Source organism: Choristoneura fumiferana, chromosome 25 (assembly GCF_025370935.1).
Source record: "Choristoneura fumiferana chromosome 25, NRCan_CFum_1, whole genome shotgun sequence".
Taxonomy (NCBI): Eukaryota; Metazoa; Arthropoda; class Insecta; order Lepidoptera; family Tortricidae; genus Choristoneura; species Choristoneura fumiferana.
Genome location: NC_133496.1, coordinates 13,076,761 through 13,086,059, shown reverse-complemented (window position 1 = coordinate 13,086,059; position 9,299 = coordinate 13,076,761). Strand labels below are relative to the sequence as shown.

Genomic DNA, 9,299 nt, shown 5'->3' with positions numbered 1-9,299 from the left:
AAATTTCATCTCTAAACCCAGCGGTTGAAATTTCAAAATTTTATCCCTATCCCGTGTTAATATCGTGATAAAAAGTAGCCTATATTCTATTCCAGACGTGCAGCTACAGCTACATACCAAATCTCCTCCAAGTTCACACATACACAGACACACACACACACACAAACTTTCGCATTTATAATATTAGGTTTATTAGGTTTTTTACATCTCAAAATCACAAATTTTACGACTATTTTAAACCTAGCGGTTGAAATTTCGAGATTTTTCTCGCTCCTGTGAGGATATCGAGATGAAAAGTAACCAATGTGTTATTTCAGATCTCCAGCTATCTACATGCCAAATAATAATAATAAATTTCTTTATTTAAATATCGTACCTAAGTTATTTTAATCGAATAATTGATTGACAAAAAATTTATTCCAACAGCATTGACACATACTATTCTTCATGTTGTCTATTTTTACTTAATACTTTGGTTGTGTCTGTGTTGTAAAATTGTTTTCTTTGTTTTTTTATTTTTTTATCTTTCAATCATGCCCATCTTTGCTAACGACATAATAATATGGAAAACCATCTATGGTTTACACGAGTGAAGTTCCTGGTAAATCCTAATGCATCATAAATCTTACTTTCTAAACAATATATCAAAACCCACTACAAATCCAAATCACATCTAAAACGTCAATAGAGCTATTGAAAAGATTTCTTCTCACAAAAAACGGCAACAATAATTCCTACTTCGAGTCTTCAGCAAACATAACTCTTCGGGACACCCTGTTTGCTGAGCAAACAACATATACAAGCAAGGAGAAGAGTAAGAGGGATGAACGATATAGACTTTGTTGCTCGTTCCCGCGCTCAGTAAGTGTTCGTAGAGCCTGACCGTAGCACGTCTACGCCGCGTAGACCGTCTACGCTCGTTGTCTATACGATTTGAAGTTATGGCTTTTGATCGTACTGTTTCCTCTTAAGTGGTAAAGCTATGTAAAAAGTGGATAAGTTCGTAGCTGAGTCACCAACGTACAATATCATTGTGAGAGGAAATGGTAGCAGTTTTCTCGGATTGGACGAAGGTAATTAAAATGTGTTTTTTTACCGGAAAAGGCTTCGCGGATGTGGATTTCCAACTGGATTCTTAAAGTGGGAAGAAAGTTTTATTTGGGGTGGAATCGTTTGAGAAACTTGGTAAGATTAAATTAATAAGACTTAATTAACTTCGAGAACATTTTTTTTTGTTAGAAACGCGAAAGTTGTAACCTTATTACTGAAAACGAGCATCTCGGATATGATATTGATTTCTTGGAAACCCTTCTAATCACAATGTAATTTTTTTGTGCTAAAGTTATGGTTTCAAAATCGGTATGAATAGGTTTTATTGTGAGTAAAGTACGTTTTTCATAAAAAATCGGACAAATGAGAGTCGAACTCACGTGGAGAGGGTCCCGTACGATAAAATATTTTACTAATTAGGTTTTAGGGGTTCCGTACCTCAAAGGAATTGCAACCCTTAAGAAAGATCACTTTGTTGTCCGGCTATCCGTCCGTCGGCCTGTCTGTCAAGGCTCTTATCTCGGTACCGCGTACAGGTATCAAGTTGAATTAAAACCATATACTAAGTTCTACAGTCCCTTGAAGTTGTGAAAAATTTAAGCTTCTAAATCAACACAGTCAAAATATAAAGTCATTGAAAAACAGGCCAAGTGCGAGTCGGACTTGCGCATGAAGGGTTCCGTACCAATATATACCACATTCATTAGACATTAGCAAATAACGGCAATAAAATCACGTTTGCTGTATGGGAACTGCCCCTTAAATATTTATTTTATTCTGTTTTAGTATATTTGTTGTTATAGCGGCCGCAGTAATACATAACCTGTGAAAATTTTGACTGTCTAACCATCACGGTTCATGAGATGCAGCCTGGTGACAGGCAGACGGACGGACGGACAACGAAGTGTTAGAAATAGGAGTTTCCGTTTTTACCCTTTGGTACGGAACCCTAAAATTATTGAAAGAGTCCGGCTGTCCTAGAAACTTGAAATTTTGTATAAAGGTACGTCTTATAGCACAATAGAGATCAATAAAATTTTACGTGTTTAAATTTACAATTTAATGTCTGATTGTCTATGCCAATAAACTAACTAGAATGACCCACACTGCATACATTTTGCATAAGAGAGGGCTCTGCTAACACTTGATACTCCAAAATACCTACAACTTTGTACGGAACCCTCGGTTCGCGAGCCCTACTCGCAACTGCACTCGCAGTGGTAGGACCTTGTGCAAGGTCCGCCCGGATTGCTACCACCATCTTGCTCGCTAATCCTGCCGTGAAGCAGCAGTGCTTGCACTGTTGTGTTTCGGCGTGGAGAGTAAGACAGCCGTTGAATTACTGGCACTTGTGGTATCCCATCTTAGGCCTCTAGGTTGGCAACGCATCTGCAATACCCCTGGTGATTATGGGCGGTTGTGATCTCTTACCATCAGGAGACCCACTTGCTCGTTTCCATCCAATCGAATAAAAAAACTTGGCAGTTTTCTCTTTTAAATTTTCTCATATTTCCTTAAATAACTTTCAAATATTTATTTAAAATTATAAAAAAAACCTCACAAGCCCTTTGAAAAAGTACAGAAAATTGTTCTTTGATAGAATATTATGGAAGAACTTATTTAGAAATAAGTGATTAAAATATGGGGCATAAAAAAACCGGCCAAGTGCAAGAGAGACTTCCACAACGTGGGTTCCGAACCGTGTTTTTAGTATCTACATATACCCGTGTTAGCTGAGCCATCTCAACTTCTTCTCTTCTTCTCTTCTTCTTCAGCCCAATAGCCACCCATGCTGAGTGTAGGCATCCTGCATGCTCGCCACTCATCTCGTCTAGTGCTCTCCTCGTCCAGCACCTTCCCGCTTTGACCAGGTCGTCGGTCCACCTCATCTCGTCTACCAACGTTCTCCGCCCGGTTCTACTCCACCGGCCTTCCCCCATCTTCACACATCGGCATATGTGTCAGCCCACTTCCACTTTCCTTTGGGTGATTACCCTGGCTATTCAACATTACGTACACTTAATTACAAGTGCTAAACACTGCACAGCTATATTTTTAACACAGTATATTCGTTATTTGAAGTAAGAAATCACCAATACCGATTATTCAAACATCCCATTTCCAAACACAATATATATTTTTTCCAAACAATGTAAATTTGGTTTTTTGAACTTAATGCGCGAACGAAATTTACCACGAGCTTTACAGTGAAGCAAAACATCTTGCGGAACGAGTACTGCCTTTTCGCAACGTAACGTTTGGCAACCTGTTTCATTTCGCAACTTTTCATTTCGCAAAATCAAAACTGTAAATATTTCAGGATTTATTTCAGGGCCATCGTGTAGAACCCTTAAGGTTAGGTTAGGTTACTTTTATAAAACCTGATTAATATTCCAGAAATATTTACAGTTGGAAAATGAAAAGTTGCGAAATGAAACAGGTTGCCAAACGTTTTCGCCGAAACATTAGTAAACCCTTGCGGAAACCTGTTAAGCAATTCAAGTAGTTATGTGTGTAACCTTGTACAGAACGTACATAGTACCTTGCGGGGAAACCTGTTTGTATTATGTAGTATGTGTAGTTCCAAATCCACCCGGGGCCTGTTTGAGAACTCGGATCAAGCACTCTCATTCTTAAAGGAGCCTGTGTCTGCAGTGGAACCGATATAGGCCGAGATAAATGGTTTTTTTTCTCCCAAAGTGGTAAAGCCGCGGAATCAAGTTAGTGTTAGTATTCCCCTTAATTCTACTTAGTTTATTGGCGTAGACGCCAGGATTTTCCTTAAACCTTGTTTAGTTCCTCTGTGAACGGTTTTCCTCAAATATGATTAACGAGGGAAATCTAATATCCGCACGTAACGCCACGGGCGGTCGCTGTACAACTTCTACAAGCAGGTTTGATATCGCAAAGAATATACCGTTTTAATACCAGTATTTTGGTACCGATTTTATACCGTAGTTGAATTCAGGGCTTGACACAGGTAACTGTAAGTATTATTCAATACTTGGTAGCGCTCACCATGGAAATTTGATATCTCTATCTCTATGGTACCTGTACTTTTTCATTAATAGGTACCGAGTTACCGACATATACATGGAGGTTCATATATTTAATCGTCTTAATTATGAAACTACCTTGAATTTTATGTTTTAATCCTGTTATTGCTGAAATTAGACCCAAGCCATAGCAAGGGAGATGATACTAAATTTAGCTTGCCTTTTTTTTGATACCGCTTTTAAAATTGACAAGTGTACTAAACATATTTTTTCTTTCCTCTTGATAATAATAACTGAACTTGCAAGTGCAAACGAGACAGTTGATTGCTGCATCAGAAAATTGGCGCTAGGCACAAACAGATCGTAAAACCGGTACCATAGAAACTGGCATTTCCTAGTTCCCTTTCAAAAATACCGGTACCGGACATATTCACATGTAAACTTAGTATACATAAGGCACTTACATATTTGATCGGGAATAACTTTACTTGCCCGAATTTCATTTGCCGTTGTTTCTTATAAATTCATTTGCACTACTCATTGTTTACCATATTAATCAATTGACAGAATCTTTGTTTCCCATAAAATTAATTTCAATAATTTCATTTTCATAATCAAACCATAAGTAGGTTATGCCATTCCATTATCATTTGCCATCCATGTAAATGGTGAGTATCGACACTATATACTGATAAATCCCATACGTCAAACAAGCCTTTGAATTAGGTAAATTACACCCACATAGGTTAGGTTACGGTTCGAATTGCGACATTTGATTTGTGCGAGCGAGCGAAGCGAGCGAGCAAGACGGTTCGGAGCAGTAGCGACTCGGATAAGTTAGGTTCAGAAGGCTAAGGCGGGAGCGAAGCAGCCCGGATAATAAAAGATAAAAGATAGATTAGTAATGGAAAAAAGCAATTTTAATCAATCATAATCAAAATAAACACTATTTAGAATGGCGTTTGAATATTCTAATAGATAATATTATTGCACTTAATAATATGGAAAACAATACGTATTGCATTCGTATCATTATGGCATCTAATTTTCGGGAAAATAAGAATATATCAAATACATTTTCTAGTAAACGAATATTCGGGCATATGAACTGAGGGAAAATTAAATTATAGCAACTTTCGGGCAAACAATAGATAACCATTTGATCGTGATGCTTATTGATTCGGTCCCTAGGTAAGATGCAAGATATATTATACGTCGTCTCAGTGGAGTCGTAGCTTACACTTCAGTAACAGCTACCGAATATTAGATCCATTAGCCCAGTCAACATTAGGTATACAATACATTGCAGCGACTCGTTATAAAACAACACAATGTACCTAAATATAGCAATTCAATTGTTACTTGAAATAACTTAATAAATATTCTGAATTTGTTGAAATGAAAAATATTATTATAAGCATTTTGCAGTCGGAGACCGCGACTGATAAATTCGACACACGACCGCAACCAAGTCGCGGATGCACTACTGGATGCTTAGCATGAAATATGAAGGACTTATGAATGCCAGCGACCGCGTTCCGTCATTCATACTAAAGGGGGTCGTTCCTGTCTCTTGTTAGCAAGTATCTTGAACCAGACTTCACCGCAATACACGTTTGTGCCAATCAGGGTATTTTCCGCATTTATCTTCTCGTGCCTGTAGATTAGTTTAACATAATCGCTCTTGCAACGATCTAGTCAGTCATGACAAACGTTACTCCCAAGCAGACAGAAACAGACGCTCAGGCCTGAACTAGGCCTGAATAATGACATGTGGCTCACGCGATACGGTCGCGGGCGCGCGTTGCGGTTGCTAACATTGGAATGATAACTTAAGTTATAAATACAGGTACAGCTGGGTGGGTAGAAAAAATTTCAAGCAAACTCTTTTAATACAAGAAATACATTTAATGGCTTTTTCACTTCTCATGCTCGTAAAGCTCGTGTTGATGCTGTATCTAGGCGACATAAAATGACTTTTTATGCTCTAGTGCGAAACTATAAGGGTTCCGTTTTGCCATTTTGGCTGCGGCACCCTAAAAATCCTGACGCGAGGGCAGCACTTCTACGTTTTTATAATGCAACATTCATTACACTTACTATACCGTACTACCAGTCGTATTGACAACATGTGTGGTAATGTTATTTAAAGGAATATTTTCTAATCCTTCAGACTTTCTCTATGACAAATACTTTTATACATTGTGAATTATTTTTCTTACAAGGTATCTTCGGCATTTTAACGCACAAAACACGCAACAACGCTTTAAAATACGACGCGCAAACAAACCTTGACCGCAAAGACAGATGACATTTTATGATTGGTTATTTGGAGTCTTTTTTTGTATTTTTTATTTCAACTCCAATTTGTTACTTTTATTTGTTTTTTTTTTTAAATAAGCAACCTGAGATATGTATGCATAGGAAAAATTCGTGTCTAAATCCTGTCCAGCGGTGGTGTAGGGGTTATAGCACGCAGCACGGATTGCTGAGGACCTGGGTTTCGATTCCCAGCGCTGGTCTCTTTTTCTGGTTTTTCCTGTGCATCCATGTCTCAGTTTGTATTTTCGAGATGACATTTTAATTTAGTGTTACCAGTGCAAGAAATAAGTTCTATTGCTTTTCCGCAATATGGCGAGGTTTTTTATAATTCTGGTTAGCCTTTAGGTATTGCGAGGAATATGTTTTTCATGAGCCAATAGAAACGCTTCATTTACCTATCCTCGCTCCACCGATCTGTTTCCTAGAGCTGTGCTGAGCGACGATAGATAGATGAAGTTTCTATTGATGCATATAAAACACAATCGTCGTAACACATACTCCCACATCTCTGGTGGAAACCAGCCTTAGAGTGCTGACAGTGTGACGCTACTGCTATAATATACCTAGACTAAAAGGGATGGCATGAGGTGTATACAGGATGTTATGCGGAATGCAACCTATGTAAATACACTCACACTTGCGGGAACACATCTACATGTTCATTTTCAGCGTACCTAGTAGATATACTATGTGATATATTTAACCCGTGACTTAATTTACGTTAAGCCTTTGAATTTAAACTCAGAGATTATACTACTGAAATCTCATGAGACTTTACGAGTATGGGATAAAAGTCACGTGGCGATTGAAACAACTTGACTTGATTTAAATAATGGCACAGCCATGGTGGCCTAGCGATTTGATTTACGGTCTGTCAAGTAGGGGATCGTGGCTTCAAATTCGGACTCGCATCTCTAAGTTTTTTGAAGCGCTTTCGCTTTTCGCGTTTTGTTGTGTCAGATATTGGTGCTGGTGGCTGTACTTTCCCACAGTATTGGTCCTGTAGTACTTACTTAATGCACCTAGAGTTAATTCACCCAGGATTTATTCGCGATGCGGGGCTCCTATTTCTAGGCGGTTTAAGGAGAGGCTACCTAACTAACCAAACCTACCTATTTTCTGGTCTGAATTAAGCTGGGTGAATTAACTCTAGTTGCATTAAGTGTACTACTTACACTGTTTTGGTAAGTTTGGAAATAAAATGACGTCATACTGTGTATAATTAGAGCGATTTTATTTGAAAGAAAGAAAAAAGAGTAGAGGTAGGTATTTCACTGCCACAGATGGTCTAAAAATATGGATATAGCGTAAAAACTGTTGTCCAAAGTAGCCCCTGCATTTTAAGGTAACCCCGTTATACGGTACCTTGTTTTCCATCAACAATTAAGAAAATATTTAAAAGCGATAAAACGAATAAAGGATTCGACGGAAACTAAATCTGACAATACATAAATCTTACACAGCACGCCTGAAATGAAATAATCTGACGATTATCTAAACTTGTTAATGTAACGTATCTAATCGTGACATCCGAAAGGTGATTACAATAATCCTGACTTTAGTCTCCATCTCAGGAAAATCAGGAACGAGCAAGCACTAGACAGCATTATTTATTACTCTAATACAGCTACTTAGTATTCCGTGCGCAGTTGGCTCAGTTCTGAGGCGGTACTTTATTTCATACTATACAGCTATAGAGCCTAACTTAGAGGACTTGTTCTGAGTGAACAGTGTACATATTATGCTATGTAGAATGTCGTACAGATGAACATTTCACGAAATAATGAAAATAGTAACTTACTCGAAAATATAGTAATAGAAATACCTCAAGCAGAGGGTCGTGGGTTCAAACCCCGGCTTGCACCTCTGAGTTTTTCGAAATTCATATGCGGAATTACATTTGAAATTTACCACGAGCTTTGCGGTGAAGGAAAACATCGTGAGGAAACCTGCACAAACCTGCGAAGCAATTCAATGGTGCGTGTGAAGTTCCCAATCCGCACTGGGCCCGCGTGGGAACTACGGCCCAAGCCCTCTTGTTCTGAGAGGAGGCCTGTGCCCAGCAGTGGGATGTATATAGGCTGGGATGGAGTCTTGGATGTACGAGTATAAATAGTCATCAAATGGACGACCGGATGGCCAAGTGGTTAGAGAACCTGACTACGAAGCTTAAGGTCCCGGGTTCGAATCCCGGCCGGGCCGATATTTGTATGAATAATACAAATGTTTGTTCTCGGGCCTTGGATGTTTAATATGTATTTATCTATATAAGTATGTTTATCCGTTGCCTAGTGTCCATAGTACAAGCTTTGCTTAGTTTGGGACTAGATCAATTGGTGTCAAGTGTCCTATGATATTTATTTATTTACTAGCTTTTGCCCGCGGCTCCGCCCGCGTGGTATTCGGTTATCGCGCGCTGTTCCCTCGGGAACTGTGCATTTTTTCGGGATAAAAAGTATGTCACTCTCGGGCCCATAACCTATCTCTATGCCAAAAATCACGTCGATCCGTCGCTCCGTTACGGCGTGAAAGACGGACAAAGACACAAACACACTTTCGCAATTATAATATTAGTATGGATTTATCTATCTAAATATTATTAGGGTTCATGAGATACAGTCCTATGGCGGACTAACGGACAGCGTAGCGATGTTAATAGGGTTCTGTCTATCATCGAAGGATAACAGCAAGTACGGAACCTCAGAAAATGAACATGAAAAAAATTCTAATTGCTCAGCAATTAGTCAAAAAACGTAGCAAGTCGAACCGAGGCCCTATTTCAAGCGCCTGCTTGTTTAATATTCATAAAGCTAACTTCATTGTCCTTAATTCATGCTTTCCGACTTCTAAATTGGATTAATTTGTGTAAGCTTAGCTATGAATGCGCGGTGACGATTTTTAGAAAATATATTTACGAGTATTTAGGGGAGA

General features: G+C 38.6%; 1 protein-coding gene across 1 annotated transcript in view; it reads left to right on the top strand.

Moving 5' to 3' along the window:
* Window positions 1-988: 988 nt before the first annotated feature.
* The window catches only part of LOC141442404 (octopamine receptor beta-1R-like), a 71,972-nt gene continuing 63,661 nt past the window's right edge, over window positions 989-9,299 (top strand). The window contains exon 1 of the mRNA XM_074107380.1: window positions 989-1,073. The gene's annotated coding sequence lies outside the window, so the exon portion shown is untranslated. The remainder of the gene's footprint in view (window positions 1,074-9,299) is intronic.